The 24,292-nt window shown below is 36.8% G+C and overlaps 1 protein-coding gene across 2 annotated transcripts in view; it reads left to right on the top strand.

Annotated features, from left to right (window-relative positions):
• Window positions 1–10,733: 10,733 nt before the first annotated feature.
• Window positions 10,734–24,292, top strand: part of LOC131677882 (uncharacterized) — a 260,837-nt gene continuing 247,278 nt past the window's right edge. For both annotated transcript variants that reach the window (XM_058957971.1, XM_058957970.1), the window contains exon 1: window positions 10,734–11,558. The gene's annotated coding sequence lies outside the window, so the exon portion shown is untranslated. The remainder of the gene's footprint in view (window positions 11,559–24,292) is intronic.

The raw sequence follows: 24,292 nt of genomic DNA, 5'->3' as shown, positions 1-24,292 counted from the left end.
CTGCAGATAGACTTTCGTGCACATTTTTAAAGTATGCATGGGGGACAGCAAACCGAACATCTTATGTACAATCCTAGAGAGGGCGTTAAATGTTGTTTTTGTTAGCCACCGCAACAACCAAACTATGGTAATGATAAATAAACCTCGTATTGAATTTTTTTTTGTGTGTTTTCACAAAACTAGTTCACGTAAAAAAGATGGCATTATACTCAAATGTTTAGTAGGTGGTTGTGTCTGAATATGTTTAATATTTTTATGATTCTAGTTCATAACTTGATGATACATTGATTTGTATTAACTTTATTGACTAAAAAAGTCAAGAATTGAACGATGTGCAACGATTTTCGTTAATTCTCGTCGTGTTATCGGGATATATTAGTCTTGAGCTTACCGTCGGATTTTTACACAGGGTCACGTGTCTTATAGTTTTCTTAATTTTTTCACGGACATGAATTGTGGCTAGGTAATGTATTTTTGGTGCTCAGCGCAGTTTAATTTAATTCCTAACATTACACTGAATCTTAACAGAAGAATAACAGGGTTACAGATACTAGTAGTTTCCTTGTATCTAATGCTCGCGCCTATGAGACTGGTTGCTAGCAGTTGTACACAATAGCTCACATAGAAATTTCAAAACCAAAGAGCAGAGCGAATAATCCATTAATAATAGCCTGCGTTCCTTGTAATTGTTTGCGTAAGTATATTAAGATTATGTGGAAAATTAATTAGCTCGAGTGTCATGAATCGGTTAAAAAATCGATGAATAATAAATTACGTTCCAGTGAAATTGATTACGTGCAAAAATTAGTATCAGGCACATAATCGTAAATTTCATGAACTATATCTTGAAAGTGGAAGTGTTTTGTGTTGTGGACCATTCAACGTGTGTGTGTTTTGTGTTGTGGACCATTCCAGTGTTTTGAATTTGTGGACCATTCCACGTGCACGAATGGTGAATTGTAATTTATATGCTGGCAACTATAACCAGTTGACGAAGCAAGAATGGATCCATGAATTATATTCCGAGTGTCGTGTAATGATTTTCGAGAAAATATCAAGACTTTGTTAATTTTGTGATCTAATGCACAACCAATAAAAATCAATATGTGATAAAACATGAAACAGTTAATGTCGTATATTTGGACCATAAACAATGTTCCTAGATTTGTCTATAAAATTATGAGTCAACAATTTTCGAGTTCGCGAATTGTCGGCGTGAGAAAAAGGCGTCGGCGGCGTGCCGCCGGTCTACCTTTCGGCGTCGGCGTTTGTTAAAATTTACCGGCGGCGGAGGCGTGGCGCGGCGGTGCACAGGTCTATTCTGATGTCAGAAATCCGACGTCGGAATTCCGATGCTAGAAATCCGGAATTCCGATAACGGGTCGATAATGTCGACAATCTGACGTCGGAATTCAGATGGCGGAAAACCGACGTCCGATGTCGAATATCCGACGGAATTCCGATGCTGGAAATCTGACGTCGGAATTCCGATGTAGGAAATCCGAACAGAAATCCGACGTGGGAATTCCGATGTCGAGAGCCAGATGCTGGGAATCCGACGTCGGAATTCCAATGTCAAAATTCCGATGCTGGAAATCCAACGTTGTTCAGTTGTTGGAAATCCGACGTCGGAATTCCGATTCTGGAAATCCGACGTCGGAATTCTGATGTCGAGAGCCCGATGCTGGGAGAATTCCAATCTCGAAATTCCGATGCTGGAAATCCGACGTCGGAATTCAGTTTCGTTTGATTTCAAGCATCGGAATTTCGACATCGGATTTACGACGTCGGATTTCCAGCATAGGATTTCCGACATCAAAATTCCGACGTCGGATTCCCTCCATCGGAATTCTGATGTCGGATTTCCAGCATCGATTACCAGGATCCGAATTCCGACATCGGATTTCCCACGTCGCACAGTGGCGTAACTACTACCAAATCCTGACCAAAATAGCAAAACATAATTTTTGGTGTTCTTTCCAATTTTTTTCGACAAAATAGTTTTTAAAACCACACTCTAATGAATGATAACAGAAAAATAGGTTTTTCGATTGATAAATTTTGTATGTGAGTATTTGAAAATGTTCGTTCATAAAATCAAAACCTTTAAGTGCGAAGCCTTCTAATTGACACCCGGCATCCCCAATAACATCGTTAAATTTGAAGAAATCAACATTGAAGTGTAATTAACTTTTTTTAAATTTTTGTTTTTCACTACACTGCTAGGAGGATTAATGCGGTAATTATTTATTCGTATATTGTCCAAAACTGTAAGAAATTACTTTTTACTGCTCTTTGAGATATAATAAGGCTTAAAACGTGCAAAATAATTTTGGCCAGTAATTTGGTCTAGTTACGCCACTGTGCGTCGGATTCCCAGCATCGGAATTCCGACGCTGGGTTTCCAAAATCTGAATTCTGACGTCGGATTTTCGACATCTGAATTCAGACGTCGAGTTCCGATATTGGAAATCCGACGTCGGAATTCTGATGCTGGATATCCGACGTCCGAATTTCGATGCGGGAAATCCGATGTCGAAATTTTGTTGCTGGAAATCCGACGTCGGAAATTCGATGTCGAAATTCCGATGATAAGAATGCGACGTCGGAATTCCGATTTTGAAAATCCGACGTTGAAATTCCGATGCTGGAAAACCGACGTCGGAATTCAGATGCTGGAAATCCGACGTCGGAATTCCTATTTCGGAGTTCCGATGTCGGAAATCCAACGACCGATGCTGGAAATTCGACGTCAGAATTCAGATGCCGCAAATCCGACGTAGCAATTCCAATGCTGGAAATCCGACGTTGGAATTCCGATGCTGGAAATCTGACGTCGGAAATCCGATGTCGGAATTCCGATGCTAGAAATCCGACGTCGGAATTCCGAGGCTGGAAATCCGACGTCGAAATTCCGATGCTGGAACCGACATCGAAATACCGATGTTGGACATCCGACGTTGGAATTCCGATGCTGGAAATCCGACGTAGGAATTCCGATGCTGGAACCGACGTCGAAATTTCGATGTCGGAAATCCTACGTCGGAAATTTGACGTCGGAATTTCGATGTAGGAAATCCGAAGTTGGAATTCCGATGTCGAAAATCCGACGCTGGAAATCAGCTATTGGAAACCCGACGTCGGAATTCCGATGTTGGAAATCCGACGACTGAATTCCGATGTTGGAAATCCGACGTCGGAATTCCGATCTCGGAAATCTCTAGCTGGAAATCCGACATTAGAATTCCGATGCTGGAAACGACGTCGAAATTACGATGCTGAAAATCCTACGTCGGAGCTCTGGTACTGGATATTTGACGTCGGAATTTCGATGAAGGAAATCTGAAGTCGGAATTTCGATATCGAAAATCAGACGCCGGAACTCAGATGTCTGAAACCCGCCGTCGGAATTCCGATGCTGAAAATCCCACGTCGGAATTCCGATCTCGGAAATCCTATGCTGGAAATCTGTCGTCGGAATCCCGATGTCGGAAATTCGATGTCGGAGATCCAATGTGGGAATTCTGATGTCGCAAATCCGACGTCGGAATTCGAATTCTGGAAATCCGACGTCGGCATTCGAATGCTGGAAATTCGACGTCGGAATTCCGATGCTGGAAATCCGACGTCGGAAATCCGATGTCGGAATTCCGATGTTGGAAATTAGATATCGGAAATCCGAAGCTGGAAATCCGACGTCGGAATTTCTTTGCTGGAAATACGACACTGGAATTCCAATCCTGGAAATACGACACTGGAATTCCAATCCTGGAAATCCGACGTCAAATTTCCGATGCTGGAAATGCGACGTCGTAATTCCGATGTCGGAATGCCGACGACGGATTGCCGATGTCGGAAGTCCGATGCTGGAAAGCCGACGTCGAAAGTCCGATCCTGGAAATCCGACGTCGAAATTCAGTTGCATTAAATCCAACGTCGAAATTCCGATGTCGCAAATCGGACATTTGACATGGAAATTCCGACCTTAGATTTCGACGTCTGAATTCCGACATCGGAGTTCTGGCGTCGGATCTCCGACGCCGGATTTCCAACATCTGCATTCCGACGTCGGATTTTCGACATCGGGATTCCGACTTTGGATTTCCTACATCGGAATTCAGACGTCGGGTATTCGCCACCGAAATTCCGACGTTGGATTTGCGACATCTTAATTCCAACGTTGGATTTCTGACATCGGATTTCTCGCATCGGATTCCAGCATCGGAATTCCTACGTCGGTTTTCTGACATCGGAATTCCTACGTCAGATTTCCGACATATTCGGATTTCGGTGTCGGATTTCCGAAAATTTTCGGCGTGGTCCGAACCCCCCGGACATTCCTCCTTGATCCGCCGCTGGTTTAAAGTGTTTCAGCGTCGACACACAAGTTCGTGGCTGTTATGTCGTTGTAAATCGTGTAATATACATTTCGACCATTATATTGAACATAACCAGCCATGAATCGTAGTTTGGACAAATGAGAAAGGCACAATTGCACCACTAGGTGGATTGGAACAAGTTTCTTCGACACAATATTACAAAAGCTAATTAAACAACTTTCCCTAATATGGTTGGGAAAATTCTAAAGAATTTGAAAATTTTTAACAGTTTTATTTTTTAATAAACGGAGTAGTGACCGTCGCTCCACAAAGCAGTTTATTTTTCATGGCTTGCGGTGATCACGATGTCTCTCGGATCGCTGAACTGAAAATTATAGAATAGATGTTAGTTTTTAGTCTTATTTACAGATTTAACCCGCCGAAAATCACGCCAATGGCTCTGAATGAGACCCGCTGGTGCTCTAAGACGATATTGCTAGATTTTCGGAGCAGCGTGCACTCAGTGTACTAACGTAAGTGACGGAAGGCTGTTTAAGAGTTTCGTGAAAAACAAAATTCCAGTAATAATGACGATTCCCTCTAACGGGTTTCGAGAGTTTGTTATTTGTTGCCAAATAGCATTAGCGATAATAATTCAAATCAAAGATACTACTGGGAAGTCACTTTTGGAAAACGTCGATATCGAAGTAAAGCTTGAACTATTCACGCATGCATTTCAGAGGTAGCGTGATATCAAGAGTTGCAATTCAGTTCTTAGTTCTCAGTCGTATTGGAAAGTTGAGTGAACGCCATGAACTTCAAATCGATTAAAAAAATCGATTTTTTGGCTCATCACAACATATATAACCCCTTTAGGTATATATGTATAGTTTTCCCTACACAGATTGAAGAATTTAGATACGTTATTAACAGATTTTTTTCCTTTTTTGTTAACGACTAAGAGTGAGTCTTTTTATGTTTTTAACGACATTCAATTAGCAACGGACTGGAAAATGAAGCATATTGTTCAATATTAAAAGCCAAGGGAGAGCAAGGGGTTGAAGGAAGAAAGTTTTAGAAAAGCGTGAAAAGGGTACGCGGTTATTAACATCATTATCAATAATTCGTTGTATGTTTATTATATGGGCCATTTGTCCGTTTTTCCATTGATTTGGTTTAGTCTTTGACATTTCTAGCACTGATGTTGTCCTATGATTCTCTGAGCCCTGCCACTATCTTATGTCATCAAAAACATCGTGACGAATTTCGCGCCAATCCGAACAAATGTTGGCAGATTGAAACTTTCTGTACATGAAGACTTTGTCACAAAAAGCCACTTTGCATACTTTGTTTTTCCAAAAATGATCTAGCCTGTCTTTTGAAAAGGGCCAAACTTTTTTACCATTTTTTTTTTCAAATGGCTCTAGTCTAAAAATGACAAGTCCTACAAAAAATGTTGTAGGAGTTATTTGCACAAAATTAATCAAATTTTTGAATAAAAATATTGAAAAAATTCTTATTGACTCCTACACTGAAAAAATCGAATTTAAAAATTTAAAGCCATTTTTGATTTAGATGAAATTTAGTTCCAAGCTAGGTAACTATGTTTCCTACCTTCCATCAAAAATTCAAGTTGGGCACTTTCATGGAAAAAAGTTATTTAAAAAAAACTTTTCCTTCTCCAAACTAAATTTTTTTTCTGTGTATTTTTATCGAAAACTAAACAAATGAAAGTCATAATGATCTCAGAATCCATTTTCCCAGCTGCTAGTTGCTTGATACATGCAAAAAGTATCAGTAACGAATTTGGTATATATTCATAACAAACTTGAATGAAGACTGGAAGACTGGAAGATCGGAAGACTGGAAGACTGCAGTTCATTTGTTCCTCTCAAAACTGATAACAATTGACAAACTTTTCTAAAATTTATTTTATATCTGATGGAGCAGCAGCACAATACAAAAATAAACAAAACTTTGCAAGCTTTTGTAGATTCCAGCCAAAGTATGAGATAAGCGCAAAATGGCATTTTGGTGCAGCATCCCATGGAAAAGGACCCTGTGTTGCTATTGGTGGCACTCTCAAGCGAATGGCAAAAAGAGCCAGTCCTGCTCGCGACTATGGAAATACCATAACAACTCCCCGAGAGTTACATAACTGGGCAGTTGAACAAACTGATAAAAATATCACAAAATTAATTTTCTGCTACATATTCACTGAACAGTACAACAAAATGCCAGAAGAACACGAAGAGGTGTATAATAACGCCAAAACAATATCTGAAAGTCAAAAATTCCACAGTTTTGTGCCTATTCCTGGGGGAAAAGTAGAGACAAAAAGGTATTCTAATTCAGAAGATGAACCAAAAATATTTTCCTTGCATAGAAATAATACAAAATAGCATGCATGAAGATAGTTTTAAGGAACATGTTATATATAAAAATAAATAAATAATTATGTAAATTTCAAATGAAAGAAATATCAAGAAAGTTTGAATTCAAGTAAAGGAATAAAGCAATGATTTTTCAGTGAAATAATTAAGCATAAGTTTATAAAAATAAATTGATAATTGGCGGAGTTATGGCTTTTTCCCGAAATCCTTTTTTATTTAAGAGGTTTGCGGTGATCACGATTGAAGACCGATAGACCATCTAAAATCCCAAAATTCAAAAAATTCCATTAGTATATGAGTATTCCTCGTACCTTAACAATTAGTTGAATAAATAATATTTTTTTCCTGCATTCGAGAACGTTTTTAGTAAAAAATCTCTGTTTTAAGCTCTAAAAAATGTATTACAGAATTCTTATCCACAAAACAAAAATTTATGAATAAAAAGGAATCGTTAAAGTACGAGAAAAATTAATTACGATCAATTGGAAAAAAATAAGAAAATTGATTGAGTAGTTTTTTGGCAATCGTGATCACGGAAAAACCATTTTTAGTAATACGACATTTCGAGATAATCGAGTTTAAAATTTCGAATTACTACTGCTCTTGGTAGACGAAGTGCATTTGGAAGTGCTGTAACTTTCGATCTATTTCTCGGATCTCAATAAAAATTTGGCAAAACATTCTCAAGGAGTTGTACTTTCATATAAAGTAATAAAAAATTGGATATGATGAACAATGAAAAAGTAGTTAACCCCTTAATAAAAATATGCTTAGTTGCTAAATTAGACAATATCTTCTCACAAACTGTGTTTTATTGGATTCTAAGATGATTATAACATTCATTAGTTTAGTTTTTCGGTGAAGAAAAAAATCAGTTTGGACAAGGAAAAGTTTTTTTCTCAAATAACTTTTTTTCCTTGAAAGTGCCCAATTTGAATTTTTGACTGTAGTTAGGGAACATAATTATCTATTTTGGAACAAAATTTCATCCAAATCAAAAATTTTTGGAATCGACTTAAAATTTTTAAAATCGATTTTTTCAGTGAAGGATCAATGAAGAATTTTTTCAATATTTTTGTCCGAAAATTTGACTAATTTTGTGAAAACCACTCCTACAACATTTTTTGTAGAATTTGTCATTTTTAGATATTATAGGTATAAAAAAAATGGTAAAAAAAATTTGGCCCTTTTCAAAAGACAGTCTAGATCATTTTTGGAAAAACAAAGTATGCAAAGTGGCCTTTCGTGACAGTCTTAATGTACAGAAAGTTTCATTAAAATCGGAGAGGGTGCTGCCAACTCTGAATACGATTTAGCGAAATTCGTCTCGTGAAGCTCTAAATTAGTGGAGTTCTAAATGTTCTCAATCGATATAATATCCGAAGAGAGTGATAAAAGTTATAATAAATGTCTCATCACACTATTAGGTGGATTATAAGCGTTATTTGCTTTTTATTTGATTATACATTTATTGTTTTCCTTTCTAGTATCGATTCTATATATAATAGCAATGCGTGAAATTCCGTGCGAAATTTCGCGTGGAATTTCGCGTTAAATTTCAAGTGAAATTTCTCGTGAAATTCCGCGTGAAATTACGTCTCCAATTCCGCGTGAAATTCCACCCGAAGCTCTGCGTGAAATTCCGCGTGAATCTTTGCGTCAAATTCCGCGTGAACTTTTGCGTGGAATTCCCCCTGTAATTTCGCGTGAGATATTGCCGGAAATTTCACGTGAAATCCAGCGTGAGATTTCGCGTTAACATCTGCGTGAAATTTCGAATGAAATTCTTCCTGAAAACTCGCTTAAAATTTATCGTGGAATTCCGCGCGAAAATCAGCGTGCTAAACCGCGTGATATTAGGTGCTCAATAAGTTTTGATAATAATTAAAATAATTTGTGACTTGTCTCAACTCACATTGATACCTATTTCAATTTATCTCGGTAGAATGTGAGTTGAAACAAAGAGAATACTGTTACAAAAATTTATATACTGATGCTTTGTTAATGATTAATACCATTTATGCTGAAGTAATTTGTCAAAGCGTAAACATAACTAAGAAATTTAAAATTAAATAATCATCGAATGATAGTTTTTGTTGATTTATCTAATAAAAACAAAAAATAACTGTTTCACCCTTTCTCAGTCTACCCTATCGTTTGTGCCTGTCGTTGACGTCGTAATAACAATGGATCGTGAACCGTTTTTTGATTGTTGGCTGAAATTGTCCCGAAAAGGTGAGTAGTATGCCCATTTGTTTAGTGTTTTGATTCTATTTTCCGACCCAATATTGGAATATGTCGTATTGAGATTGTAAGTGTTGTTGTTTTTGATGTTTCCAAAATAGCGTTACGGCTGAGTTATGTACCATCATTTTTGTACTAGATTTGTACCAGAACTGTCAAATATAATATAATATGCGTGTTCGCACCGCAGGGCTCCCGCCAAACGATTCTGGTATAATTGAAGCAATACTAGGTACGAAATGACAGTTCACTGGGAAACCCGGAAAGTCGGGCCCCGAACGAATCACCGTGGAAAGCTATAAATGCAGCAAAAACAATCTCACGCGACTCAATACAGCTGGTAAACTGCAGTAGTTATACTATTTTTATAACGTTTAAGGTGGATTTCCCTAGCTTATTAAATTAAAAGTGTTCTCAATAATTCCGGAAGTGTAAGTAGTTTATCTAATGCCTTCGATAGGCATAAATGTAATTTATTTCTGCTTTAATCAGTCGATGTAAAGATACTTCGGGAAACGCTTCAATAGGCAAAGGTACTAAGGCAAATTGTGATTAAAATTTGCTTGCAGTGAATTGAGAGCGTGTAAGTTACACCCATCATCTATAATTACAAAATTTATGTAATTATAAACTTATTTTCTAATCTTATAGTTATTAACAGTAGCAGTAAAAGTTTCCGTTAGCACTGTGAGCACGAAAAAAGAGCGAGGAAAAGGTATAAAAAGGCAAGGTTCATGTAAGTGCAATAAGAAAACTAAATTGAAAAGGTGTTAATAAAATTATTTTTTAATAGTTTAAAGCTGCTAATACACAAAAAAGCTGCTGTTAAAATTCAGTTGTTTTTTTCCCTACGCCGACAAGATGAATAAAACCAAATTTGTGCCTGCAGGGGGCATAGGGTAACCGAGACCTTATCCATCATATTAGTAGAGATGTGACACTAATTCATTGGTTTTTCGGCTAGAATGAATGGATTGCGCTTAAGTTCTACATTGGCAGGCAAGTCAAAATAGCTTCGACCTCGCAAAGCTTTTTCAGCATACATACAATAAAGAGTGTTTGATTTCGCTTTCCCGAATTTTATTAGGGATTGGCAGATGGTTCACAACCCAGCCAATTTTTGGAACAGACAAAAATCACGTCCTCCAAAAATTGACAGTAGAGACTAACGCTTCGATCAAAACACAAATCTGTCGAGATAAAAAAAAAGTTTGTTCAGCTTTCCTACGGTATGTTGTATTTCTCAATATCATTAATCTGTGAAAAGTTACAGTCCAAAAGTAAAAACCGGTTCACAACCCAGACTATCGTATGTATGCCAAACGTACTTATGCCTATCGTATTTATGGCTAACGTCGCGCACCCGCGCGCCCGTGCCCTGTGAGTGTGTTATCAACTACTGATACGTCTGCAAGAGTTAATCCATTCAAAATGAGTTATTAAATATTCATTCTCTTTACACAGATTGGTACGAGAAAGTCTTTATCGATCTTTGAGACGCTCATATCGATTCCACATCACTAAGGCATGGCTGCCGCTTTGATTTCTGCTTGCCTACTCTCAAACCACAAGCGAATCATCCACTCAGTCAGTCCACCAGTCAGCCAGTCAGCCATAGAATCAGCGAGCAAAGCCAGCAGCAACGCGACCACTGCAAAGCCATCCAGCATAGCCGAAGAAGCCTTTTGCTCGATCGCGTACCTACTATTTCATTTGCACGAAAGTTATATTGCGAACGGAATAGATGTTGAGGAATCATTTCGCTTCCGTCTATCGAGTAGAGTGGTCGTGCTTCTTTTTTGGGTCCTCCACAGACGCATCTAGGAGAAATATCAGACCCCCACAGAAATCGCCTGCTTGTTTGGTTCACTCAACGAGCTAACCAGTGAACGGTACACATTACGTTAGCATTTCTGAGCAATTTGTGTGAACCTGTTTAAACGATTTTTAAATACCAACTACCAATGAGCACTACGGTATGTTTTCGGCTGTTCTTCGCCTAGGTGTTCAGCTACTATTTTAGAATCAATCGAAAAGAAAGAGTAATTACAGCTGATTTTGAAAATAAGAGAAAAAAAACGAGAGTTGAAAGTTTTATTAAACTTTCATTCCCCGGTGAAATAGATAGATCAATCCAGATCAAACATTCTTAAGTGCTATACATATATTTTAGTTTGATTTCCGAGGTACTGTTGTGTTTCTTTGGTTTCTGAAAGCACCCAGAATATCTGAATCCGTACATGTGTGTAGTGATTGTTTTTCTTCTGGGGGCTTTGTTATGTGAGTGAATGCTATTCTTTCTACGATAATAATAAACATAACGCGAGCGCTAAAAGTGTAAGATTTGAAGAAGATACAGTTCGTGTGGTATTTTTGTAATTTATCTTGATAAATCTTAAATGATCAAAATAGCTGTTTGGGAACTGACAGGCTGATTGTTTCAACACCGATACACAGCGAAGAAGACACAGGAAAGTTTCGTCTGAGGCAGAAGCGAACACCGTGCGGCGCAAGATTTAAGAGCTGATAATTTCCATATCATTTGAAGGATTCTGGCGAACGGGTGATAACTAACAGCAGATAAATACATAGCGCAAAAAAGGTTAGTCGAATCACCTCTTGTCTATTTGTGGGGAACAAGAGTCCTCCCTCTTTTCGATACAAATTTGTGTACACATAAATCGTTATTCGAACCGGGTGGTGCCCCGCCGAGGATTTCATGAAACGTGTAAGCCTTTCAGTAGACGACACGAAAAAAGAGAATAGATCAAAGCAAATAACATAGCAGGAAATTTGCACAAGTTCGTTTCTTTAGCGGGCGTTGGGATCACTTGTATACACAGAGTAGACTTTTCCTTCGAATCGTCGTAAGCAGACTGAATGAGGGTTCGGGCTATGCTTATCGTTGAAGTCTCTCTTGGCTTTTCATACTTTCAAAGTGCGATGCGTGAGGGATACAGAAATTGAATTGGAGGTCAAGGTCGCGTGATACGTATAAACATGAACAATAAATCTATCGTTTTCTATCTCACCCGCACTCCATCAACTGTCTGTTCTATATTCGACCGAGATTTTTTTGACGAAAAAAGAACAACTATCTTATTGTGAAGTTAAATTATGATTGCAGACTGTGAACAGTTTACACGCTGGTTTCGAATATCGACTGGTGATTCCACAATTATCGCGTTTGCCGTAGATCAATCTTTTTTCGCTGTTTAAACGTCAAACGAGTTCAGATAATCCAGAAATAAATCCGCTCCCATTTCTGGCTTCGAGCAGTGAAGCACAGAAATTGTATTTTCCATGTGTGTAGACGATAACGGTTCTGCACCCCCAAAAATTTCAATACGATCGTTCGTTAAGGAAATTCACATTCATCGGCGGTTTCGCTGCTGCTGCTGTGGCGTATGCGAGCAATTTGTATCACACTTTTCACTGCTGAACCTCGTCAATCAATGGTACAGAGTTGAACGCAAAAAATAGCATCTAAACATTGTTTGATGATGGCTTTAGCATGGAGATGTAGGGAAAAAATGCGACCGGCGCATTGGCTTCGCGAAATAGGTTGGCTACGTTCGATAATCGGATGTAGCTTAACGTGTACATCGGACTTTTATGCAAAACAATCGGCTGGCGTTCGGCGTAAATAGGTCGTTTAAGTTTGATTTTTTCTTGTGCATGTGATTAAGTTCGCTCGCATCTGGTATAGTGATTATTTTTTTGTTTTGTACGCCAACCTTATTCAGGGTTCAACTTTTGTGAGGGCTCAGAAAGAGGAGCAGAAGTCAGTGCTAGCTTTCGATAGCTTGTACGTCTATTTGCGTTTTAAAGTTGTATTGTTCATTTAATTTTGTGATTGCAATGGTCATCTGAACGCTGTTTTTTGTAAGATTAAAAGGAACATTTTCTATCTCTAGCTTGCAATAGCATTTATATTTTAACACTACGCAGAACGGACACGCAATCCACTTTGGATTGCGTGTCCGTTCTGCGTAGTGTTAAAATATAAATGCTATTGCAAGCTAGAGATAGAAAATGATTATTTTTGAGTTATGTAGTATACCTCTAAACTATTATTCGCTTCCCGCCAAATGGTTTCTTAGTTTTGTGGTTCATTATTGTGAAATTAAACTACATGGAAAGTAATAAATCAGAGCTGCGGTTAGTTCTAATATATGGGTTAAGAATTGTTGAATATAACGGAACAGAATGTAAAAAAGTAATTTTGCCGCTGATTCATATTTCTGTTTTGGAGACGCGCATAGCGTAGTTGGTAAATCGATTGCTTTGTACGCAGCTCACCTGGGTTCGATTCCCAATCCCGCACATAGGGTTAGAGATTTTTCCAAAAGAGATTTCTCTAACCCGAAAAGAGGCGAATGACCTTAAGGTTAAAACCTCTATAATTAAAAAAACACAATCTGACGCCTATTGCAATAGTTATTAAGCAGAAACCGATTAATGGTCGGACGATTGATAAAATATTCATTTCTTCTAGCACCACTGCTGTTGGCTTTCGAATCATATGCAATGTTCTTTCACTTTCTCTTATTGAGCCCAAATCAATGATCTGAGTTGTTTGATAACTTCGCAATAGTTTTTTGGAATGAAATGAGACTTCTTTTGTACACAATAAGAGAAAGTTAAAAATTTTCTATATAATTCGACCGTCAGCAGCAGTGATGCTATGAAAATTGATTTTTTATCAATCGTTAAAGCATCAATCGGTTTTTGCTTAACAACATTTACTACAAGTATCAGATCAATTCACGGTCTTCGAGACTTTATTTCATTTTTAATTTTCCTATAAAAAGCACATGTCGATTTATTTTTAGGAGGTAATGGACACTCCTGGAGTAATTATTTAGTGAAAGTCAAATTCCCCATACGAAATCTCATGCAAACTTTAAAACGTGGGCGCAAAAATATTGTTTCACCGTTCAAGCCCAGAATTTGAGCAGTTGTTCTAGGACCCAGATGGTACCCAAATAGTTGGTAGGAGAAAAATTAATTTTTTTTACATAACCGTGTCCCACTCTAAGCTACAGTGTTTTAAAGATACGTAATATTCAATGCACAATAGTGTATTAATTGGTATGTACATATGCGTGTTCTCATTCAGTTTGGAAACGTGCTCGTTGAGTTTGTAGTGGTTGTATCATCGCTTTCATCTAGAATGGAAAATGATACCTGTCGACACACAGTGGCACCTCTCCATACAAAGTTGTGGCAAAATTAATTGTGTTATATCGTCGCTGTTGTGCTATCTTATGACAAACGCCATTTTGGGGTAAACTGAGTTAGATATGCCACATCACTTGTCTAAAAAATCTCTACAAGGTGGCATTTTCAGAATTTTGACATTCTGCTTGGTTACTGAGTTATAGCGAGAAACGTGCTGAGAATTTTTTTAATTTTTGCTTCAAATTTCTGTGTCTGGGGATTGGCTCAAATTGTCTTGATGTATAATGTGTTTTTATATGTAAACACATGCCTTTAATCATTTTGAAAACAAAAATACACGAATTGTGATAAAAATGAAGTTTAAGTTTTAAACTGAAAATATAGCATATTTGGCAACACTGTAACAAAAAATCACTATTTTTTCTAGATTCCCCGATTACCTCATTTTCTCCAAAATACATATCACCGATTGTTTATAGACCAAATGAAGCAGAAAATATGAATAAAAGTTAATAATTGATGATTTTTTTCTAAGGAAAATTTTCCATGCACGATTATGTCACGCCATACAAATTTTGTCATCAATACACACCTATGACACGTGTGAGTGTGACTTTTGTTTATATTTATAGTAAAAACTCGCAACGTAGTCCACCGATCTCCGTAATATTTGAAAGATTAATACAGAATAGAGAGAAGCATCAATTGTCTTCTTTGAATTGTTTATACCATTAATAAGTTTCAATATATTAAATCTCAAACTTTAAAAATCGTTTTTCTCGAAATTTGGTAAAGGGCGTTTGTCATAAGATAGAACAACAGCGACGATATGGCTAAAAAATTGGGTTTTTAATTAATTTTTGGATCATTTCAGTTATCAGTTTCGAAATTCCATAATTCTTTTTTTTTTTCGAAGCAGAGAATGTTGCCAAAACTAGTAAAACACACAATTTTTCAACAATATGATATATACGCGAACGGAGGTCTTAGTGGAATGTACGTAATGTTTCAAAGGATTTCTTCCATTTAATTACACTATGTTTTTATAGTTAGATGCACTTGCACTTCACTATTTAACAGATACCGGTATTTCGATTACTGCTTGTAATCTTCTTCAGTGTTTGTATCAGCTTATAGGAAATTACGGGATTGTAAAGTCGTTTTATCTAGGGAAGCGGGTAGGCTGTGGACGGTGGGTACCTAGGTGCACGAAGCTGACCGTTTTTTGCATGTAGGTAAAATTTCGAAGAGCCATGAATATCCGTTACCTTGGTCTCGATTTAATAAGAAAGGAGACGAATGTTTGAAAATTTCCAGGCTTTCAGCTACGTCTAATTTACAAGGATTAGAGACTTGACGCTGAATTTTAATATCTTCTATAGTTAAGTTATGTTTTCTGAAAAAGCGTGTTCCGCTACCTTGGATTTAAAGTGGAATGTTAAATCTTTAGCAGATTCTCTAGAAGCTTTTGCTATTTCCGCAATATGCTCTTTGAATCGAATTTCTAATGTTCTCCTGGTTTGTCCAATATAAACTTTATTACAATGTGAACATGATATTTTGTATATCCCCGATTTGCTCAGTGTTTCTATCGGATCCTTTGTGGATCCTAGTATTGATTTTAGCTGGTAATTTTTACTACTGAAAACTAGATCTACACCAAACTTTTTTAATTTTTTCCTAAGTGGATAAGCCGTATTCTGGTTGAAATCTACTGCTATCCTTTTTAAATTTTCAGTTGTTGGAGTTAAGGTTGTGAGGTTTTACTTATGAAGTATTCTAGATTTTTTATTAATTATTGATAGGATGGTTTGCTCTGGATACCCGTTGAGCTTACCTGTTTCGAAAATGAATTCAGTTTCTTTAGTTTTTGCTTCTTCCCCTAATGGTAGAGTAAGCATTCTATAGACCATGTGGTGAAAAGCGGCCATTTTATGCCGATATGACTGGTTTGAAGTATTTGGTATAATTCTCTCAGTATTTGTAGGTTTCCTATATATTTCGAAAGTCAAGGACCCCCCCCCCCCCCCCCTTCTCTTTTTACAAGCACATCCAAGCAGGGCAGATTATTATCTTTCTCTTCTTCATGTGTAAAATTGATATTTTTATGGATGTTGTTAATAGTTTCCAACATCCGGGATAAATTTTTACGTTTGGTAATACAGAAGATATCGTCAACGTATCGCCACCAGCGTTCTGGTAGCTCACCTTTTTCTTTTAAACATTCTTCTAAGTTTGCCATAAAAAGTTCACAAAGAAATGGAGATAGTGGGTTACCCATCGGAACACCCGTGGTTTGTTTATAGAAGACACCCCGGAATGTGAAATAATTTTCTTCCATGCAAAGGCGAGTAAGTTGGATATAAGATCTTACTTTGCTTTTCCATAGACTGTTGTTATTTTGTTGTAATAACCAATCCTCTAGTAGGTTAATTGAATCTTTTACAGGGACACTTGGGAATAGTGCGGTTACGTCAAAGGAGACCATAATCTCATCGCCTTTGATTTCACCTGAGTTTTGAAGTTTAAGAGTGAATTCTTGTGTATTGGTGATGGACCGGCTGGAAAACTTTTTTGGCTTATTTTGAAATTCTTGCACTAGCCATTTTGCAATTTTTTGGGTTGGGGCACCTATTGATGAAATATTTTCCCTTATTTCATTTCCGGGTTTGTGAATTTTTGGGAGTCCTTTTATTCGGGGTAAGATGGGATTTGAAACTTTGAAACGAGTGAGATTCTCACCCAAGAGGGGTTTACAGTCTTTAAGAGTTTTTTCAACACGTTTAATCATGTCCGGGAGGGGGTTCGTTCTCTGTGCCCTGTACGGGCCAGATATAATTTTTTGGGTCATGTCAGCGTCATATTGTTCTTTGTCCATTATTACAACTTTATTTCCCTTGTCAGCCTTCAAATAAAAGACTGGCGTTTCCCTCAATTCTTTTATAATTGGTATTTCTTTTGTTTGACATTTTTGTGGAGTATTTTCTTTAATTATTTCCGCTGTCGTGGAGCGTCATTAAATGTTGAAAAATGAAGGTTGCAATTATTGATACCTGTCTCTAGGTCAATGATTACTTGTTCAAAATTTTGTCTTGATGCTACTGCATAGTTAAGTCCCTGATTTAACAAAGTCGATTGTTCTTCGGTAAAGCTCTAAGATGAACGATTTACCACAAAGTCATTTAAAATGTGTACTGTCGGTTTGGGTCGGTCAATGTAGGATTTTAGTCTTAAATTGTTGAACTTCTTGTCCAAAAGTTTTCTCTTTCTTTCCGATTCACACTTTTCTGCAACTTTCACTTTTATTAGGAACAAACAAAAACTCATTGGGTGTTCTTTAGCCAATTTCAAATGCAAGCTATAGCACTCCAATGTTGTCACATTTAATACACTATATAAACGTTTTATACTATGATTTAAGAAATCGGCTTCCATCTTTTTCACTACACTTAAAGGCACGGTATCTGTTAAATAGTGAAGTGCAAGTGCATCTAACTATAAAAACATAGTGGAATTAAATGGAAGAAATCCTTTGAAACATTACGTACATTCCACTAAGACCTCCGTTCGCGTATATATTGTGAAAATGGCAACCAAGCCAAGTGAGCATAATAAATGTATTAGCCTTAGGAAAAAAAATCGCGGGATAACATAAAGATGTAGCTTTTCTTAGAAAGTGTAAAAAAATTCAATTGACCCCAACTTGCCATAAAGTCAAGTTGAAGACATCCGTGCCTTTACGTGTAGTGAAAAAGATGGAAGCCGATTTCTTAAATCATAGTATAAAACGTTTATATAGTGTATATAATGTGACAACATTGGAGTGCTATAGCTTGCATTTGAAATTGGCTAAAAACACCCAATGAGTTTTTGTTTGTTCCTAATAAAAGTGAAAGTTGCAGAAAAGTGTGAATCGGAAAGAAAGAGAAAACTTTTGGACAAGAAGTTCGACAATTTAAGACTAAAAACCTACATTGACCGACCCAAACCGACAGTACACATTTTAAATGCCTTTGTGGTAAATCGTTCATCTCAGAGCTTTACCGAAGAACAATCGACTTTGTTAAATCAGGGACTTAACTATGCAATAGCATCAAGACAAAATTTTGAACAAGTAATCATTGACCTAGAGACAGGTATCAATAATTGCAACCTTCATTTTTCAACAATTAATGACGCTAGATCCACGACAGCGGAAATAATTAAAGAAAATATACTCCACAAAAATGTCAAACAAAAGAAATAACAATTATAAAAGAATTGAGGGAAACGCCAGTCTTTTATTTGAAGGCTGACAAGGGAAATAAAGTTGTAATAATGGACAAAGAACAATATGACGCTGACATGACCCAAAAAATTATATCTGGCCCGTACAGGGCACAGAGAACGAACCCCCTCCCGGACATGATTAAACGTGTTGAAAAAACTCTTAAAGACTGTAAACCCCTCTTGGGTGAGAATCTCACTCGTTTCAAAGTTTCAAATCCCATCTTACCCCGAATAAAAGGACTCCCAAAAATTCACAAACCCGGAAATGAAATAAGGGAAAATATTTCATCAATAGGTGCCCCAACCCAAAAAATTGCAAAATGGCTAGTGCAAGAATTTCAAAATAAGCCAAAAAAGTTTTCCAGCCGGTCCATCACCAATACACAAGAATTCACTCTTAAACTTCAAAACTCAGGTGAAATCAAAGGCGATGAGATTATGGTCTCCTTTGACGTAACCGCACTATTCCCAAGTGTCCCTGTAAAAGATTCAATTAACCTACTAGAGGATTGGTTATTACAACAAAATAACAACAGTCTATGGAAAAGCAAAGTAAGATCTTATATCCAACTTACTCGCCTTTGCATGGAAGAAAATTATTTCACATTCCGAGGTGTCTTCTATAAACAAACCACGGGTGCTCCGATGGGTAACCCTCTATCTCCATTTCTTTGTGAACTTTTTATGGCAAACTTAGAAGAATGTTTAAAAGAAAAAGGTGAGCTACCAGAACACTGGTGGCGATACGTTGACGATATCTTCTGTATTACCAAACGTAAAAATTTATCCCGGATGTTGGAAACTATTAACAACATCCATAAAAATATCAATTTTACACATGAAGAAGAGAAAGATAATAATCTGCCCTGCTTGGATGTGCTTGTAAAAAGAGAAGGGGGGGGGGGGGGTCCTTGACTTTCGAAATATATAGGAAACCTACAAATACTGAGAGAATTATACCAAATACTTCAAACCATTCATATCGGCATAAAATGGCCGCTTTTCACCACATGGTCTATAGAATGCTTACTCTACCATTAGGGGAAGAAGCAAAAACTAAAGAAACTGAATTCATTTTCGAAACAGGTAAGCTCAACGGGTATCCAGAGCAAACCATCCAATCAATAATTATTAAAAAATCTAGAATACTTCATAAGTAAAACCTCACAACCTTAACTCCAACAACTGAAAATTTAAAAAGGATGGCAGTCGATTTCAACCAGAATACGGCTTATCCATTTAGGAAAAAATTAAAAAGGTTTGGTGTAGATCTAGTTTTCAGTAGTAAAAATTACCAGTTAAAATCAATACTAGGATCCACAAAGGATCCGATAGAAACACTGAGCAAATCGGGGATATACAAAATATCATGTTCACATTGTGATAAAGTTTATATTGGACAAACCAGGAGAGCATTAGAAATTCGATTCAAAGAGCATATTGCGGAAATAGCAAAAGCTTCTAGAGAATCTGCTAAAGATTTACCATTCCACTTCAAATCCAAGTGCAAGTGCATCTAAACATAGTGGAATTAAATGGAAGAAATCCTTTGAAACATTAACAATATGATGTTGTGTAGATAACTAATTTGTAAGATTTACTACCTACAGGGCGTCTCCATATGGGTATTTGCAAAACCAGAGTCAGATTCATAAAAAGTGACCCATGGAAGACCATCTCAAAAATTGTAAAGCGTATAATGATAAATGACTGATATTACATCTAATATCTCAATGGATTTTTCTTGGTTCAGAACTAATTTCTGCACTAAAAGCCTAAAGCTATATTTTAACAAAACTCTTCTTCTTTTCAAAGAAACTCAAAATTAGCATAACATACACACCAAAAAAATCTGAATTTTATCGTTGACGTAATTGCAAACATGACACAATCCAACAAACCGTAATTTACGAAATGACGGAACATTAACGTGTTCCATTCAATTTTACATGAAATATATACTTTACATGCACAATGACATAAAATTACACTTCCTACCATTCAGAACAAAGGCTGTATGTGGAGTAAAATTACATGATTTACGAAATTAAACGTCATGTAAAATTGAAATCAAACATAAAACTAAGTCATTTTTGATGCTCGTATATGTCAGGGTCAGGAGACGTAAATTTACACTATTTTTTCTAGGTGTGTAGCATAGCGAAAACGACCGCACTCACTCAACCCTCCACCCCTCTCAAGTTGTCTGGTCGTGACAATCTGATATATACAGTACTACCCAGCGGTGAACACACGACCAGGTGAGCTTTCTTCATGTAAATGTAAAACGCAAAACCGGAAGTCGCCTTCCTTGTTCTCAGAATGGTGTCAAAGATCGATGTCTGGTATATATTCGTAAAGCCCGTTCCAAAATACTCATATTGATTATTAAACGAGAATTTACAGCATTCCAGATATATATTATTTTCGAGCACTCTACTAACTATACGTACTTTTCCTTTTAATAAACTTTAGTATCATATCAACTACTGACAGAAACTCACACCTGTTTCATTATTTCTAGAGATAATTAGTCTTTTAATCTGACTGGTTAGTATTCTAAACTTTTATCGTTTTATGTTGTGCTTCCCAGCTCAAGGAATATTTTGTAAAAGTAGATGCCAAGAATCGAAACAAATCTATTATTCACCGTTGCGTCTGCAATCAATTTCAAAATGTTTTGTATTTTGATATTTTATGTGGGTTTATTTATATAGGACCAATACATTTATTTAAAATCTTTTATTTAATCTTAGCTTTGGGTATTTATGGAGTTAATTTGTAAGCTGTTTACATTCTGACTCAAATTATTAACCACCAGTGTAAAAAAGATAACTCATAAAATACTGCATTTTACGATCTATATCCGATTATTTTTAAAGCAATTTAGAAAAATCCCATTTAGCTTAAACCAAATAACATTATAATTATTTAAAGTCCACAATTGGCTAAAACGTTACCTTGTCTTTGAAGCAAGTGAGGTCGAAGATTTTTGTGCAGTTCAATTCATATTCATATTTCACTGACCAGCGCTAAATAGAAAATCGTTCGCTAGTACGCGAAGTGTGTCGAAGATGGACACTTTCAGCCAGATGAACAGCTTCAAAGTTTTAGTAAATAATTCACCTAATACTAACAGTGAACAAACCCTTCTGAACTACGCATCACATACCTGTCAAGGCAATTGTCAAAAATATTACCAACACAAAAATGGATAAATATGGTCGTAGTTCTAATTTTTGTTCATGTTACTGAAGGTTTTGGCAGTTACGAGATGAGTATTTCTAGATTTCGTTATTAATCTTGATGATTAGGGAGTTCTACAAAAAGTTCAATTTTAACAATAATGGAATTAGTACTATACATCCTGAAAAGCTACGGCGTATTTGTATTGATATTGCTTTCGCTTCACTTATCATTTCAATCTGTTTTTCCCATTGGATACCACCAAAAAGTCTTAAATAAGGTATTGGAACTTACGTTAAAAACCAAATAAATGAATTATTTTTTTAATTCGAACGGCGGGACCATAAATCGACAACGAAGACCGCCTCCATTAGCTCTGTCACTCATCGAAGTACGATAGGTAATGAACTAAAAATTAGTTAAAAGTAAATTAGTTAATAACACCCGAGCCTTGGTATCCAGCGGGGGAAATTAAATAGATCAAGTATGTTGGGTAGCAGATACGGTTGTGTGTGATCTCGCTTTGCAGGCAGGATATGATCACTGTCACCAATGCGATAATCATATGTTCTTTCCGAGAAGTCATCATATCCCAGGATATGATGACTTCTTATGTTTGTGCATTGGGCCGGAGTCTCAAAGGTTGCGGGTTTGAATACTGCCTCTGGAAGTTTTTTTTTCACATAATAGTTTTCGCTTCACTCACCATTTCGATCTTTTTCTCCGTTGGATACCACCAAAAAGCATTAAATTACTAGTTTTTCTGGGATAATTTCTATACTTATATATAAAACACACAAATAGACTTACGTTTCCATTGTGATAAAGATACTGACAGCTGTAAAAAGGTTCCAAAACTTAAGGTTTCACTAAAATTGCTGCTCAAAATAGTTGCAGCCATTTGCGCAGAAGTACCGATGCTACCTTTGACAGATCATTATCATTTATCTTAAAACATATATTATGCATGAGTAGAGTACATCAATCTGTCATAGTTATTAACTTTGCATGAAGATGACAAAAATTCATTGCAATATCAACCTGTAATGAATTGAAGCGAAATTGATCGGAGTTAAACTTATTTATTCTATTCTTCTGCAGTGAATCTCACACCGGCATAGGAAGAGATAAATCATTACAGTCTCATTCACCATGGCTCCAGGCCATAATGCGGTAGAACAGTGTCGCCTGCTTGCAAGTCGTTCTTAGTTGAGTTGTTCGGCGAAGCTCGACAAGTCAAGCCAGCAGCTAGCAGCTTCATGCGGCGGTTCTCCTCAACAACTAGTCGTCGCGGTACATATTTATTACTGCTACCGTACCATCGATTACCAGAACTTGTTTGTTGGCTACAATCGCAGAAGGTTAATTGCATCCTTCATTATTTTCATATTATTTTAAAGCCACACATAAAAAGTACTACTGCTTTTTATTGTATATTTAATATCTATTATTAGCTAGCATTTCAAACTTCAAAAGTAATAGATAAATCGTACAACATCATCGTGACATTGTAAATAGATTTCCGGTAGTTTTTGAAATGTTATCGCGTTTTGAGATAGTGATTGAAACTACGACTCCATAGAAAACGGTTCGATTATCGGCGGAAGGGAAGTTATAATTGCTGCTCTAGGCAGCCAAAAATGCTTTAGCTAGTCCGATTAAAAAAGCAGGTCAGACATGGTTTGGTTTGGTTCACAGACACTGCACGTTACAACGCCATAAAAGCATTCCATAGCTGATTCCTAAACGAAGCTCTGTCGAACGCATGATGTTGCAATCATAAGCGATTCTCTTTCTTTCACCCTTCATGTATGTGCCCGTCAAATCACCAATCATGAGTTATCATTAAATTTCCCTAAATCACAGTTTCGGCTTAAATTCTCTTTCGCTGGCCCTTATGTCCCAACGTTGAAATGTCGGCATGGATGATGTGAAAGTAAAAACTGCTACTTTGGTTCCCGGATCACCATTCGAATCGATAATTTTTGCCAGACGTCAACATTCTCTACGGACTACGGCTGTCGGTGTTCCCATGTCGAAGAACTATCGTCTAGATATAATTGAGTGGTATCTTACATGGATCTGAAACGAAGACCACCGTTAAGGTTGAGAGCACCTCACGATCTGACCTCCCACTTTCCTGGAGTGAAAAAGGGGTGGCCGATCTTTTTAAAGTTCGCGCGAACCCCAATTATGCATAGGTCATTATACTATACGTTTCCAAATAAACCAATTGATTATAATGTGTGTATCTTCAGTTGCTAGGCTAGCGAAGAAGTAAACGAATCATGATGCCTTTAATAGAATGTAAAGCATAATGGCAATCAAATTTAATTATACTTCAAAAATGTTCTACTTTTTCGGCGCCTTTAGTAGAAAAAAATATCCAAACTCGTGGGTTGGAAATCTCCTGGATTGGAAGTTTTGTATTAGGTTTAATAGATAGGTTGGCTTTTGTTTTGGATACAGTGGATAGAACTTCCCCGTCGGAAGAGAAGCTAAATAAATCACAGGAAAAATTTCGAGCGAAATCAAGCCATAACTGGTGTTTTCGAATTATGTAATAAGATTGTGGAACACCTTGACAGGCTTACACAATTCGATAGACCATAATCCAGCGCACTGTTTCCACGAAATCAACTTTAATGGTTTAAAAACAATTCTATAATTTGTTGCCATGTGGTATTAACACATAAA

The sequence above is a fragment of the Topomyia yanbarensis genome, chromosome 1 (genome assembly GCF_030247195.1).
Source record: "Topomyia yanbarensis strain Yona2022 chromosome 1, ASM3024719v1, whole genome shotgun sequence".
In the NCBI taxonomy this organism is placed as follows: domain Eukaryota; kingdom Metazoa; phylum Arthropoda; class Insecta; order Diptera; family Culicidae; genus Topomyia; species Topomyia yanbarensis.
This window is presented reverse-complemented; position numbering and strand designations above follow the sequence as displayed.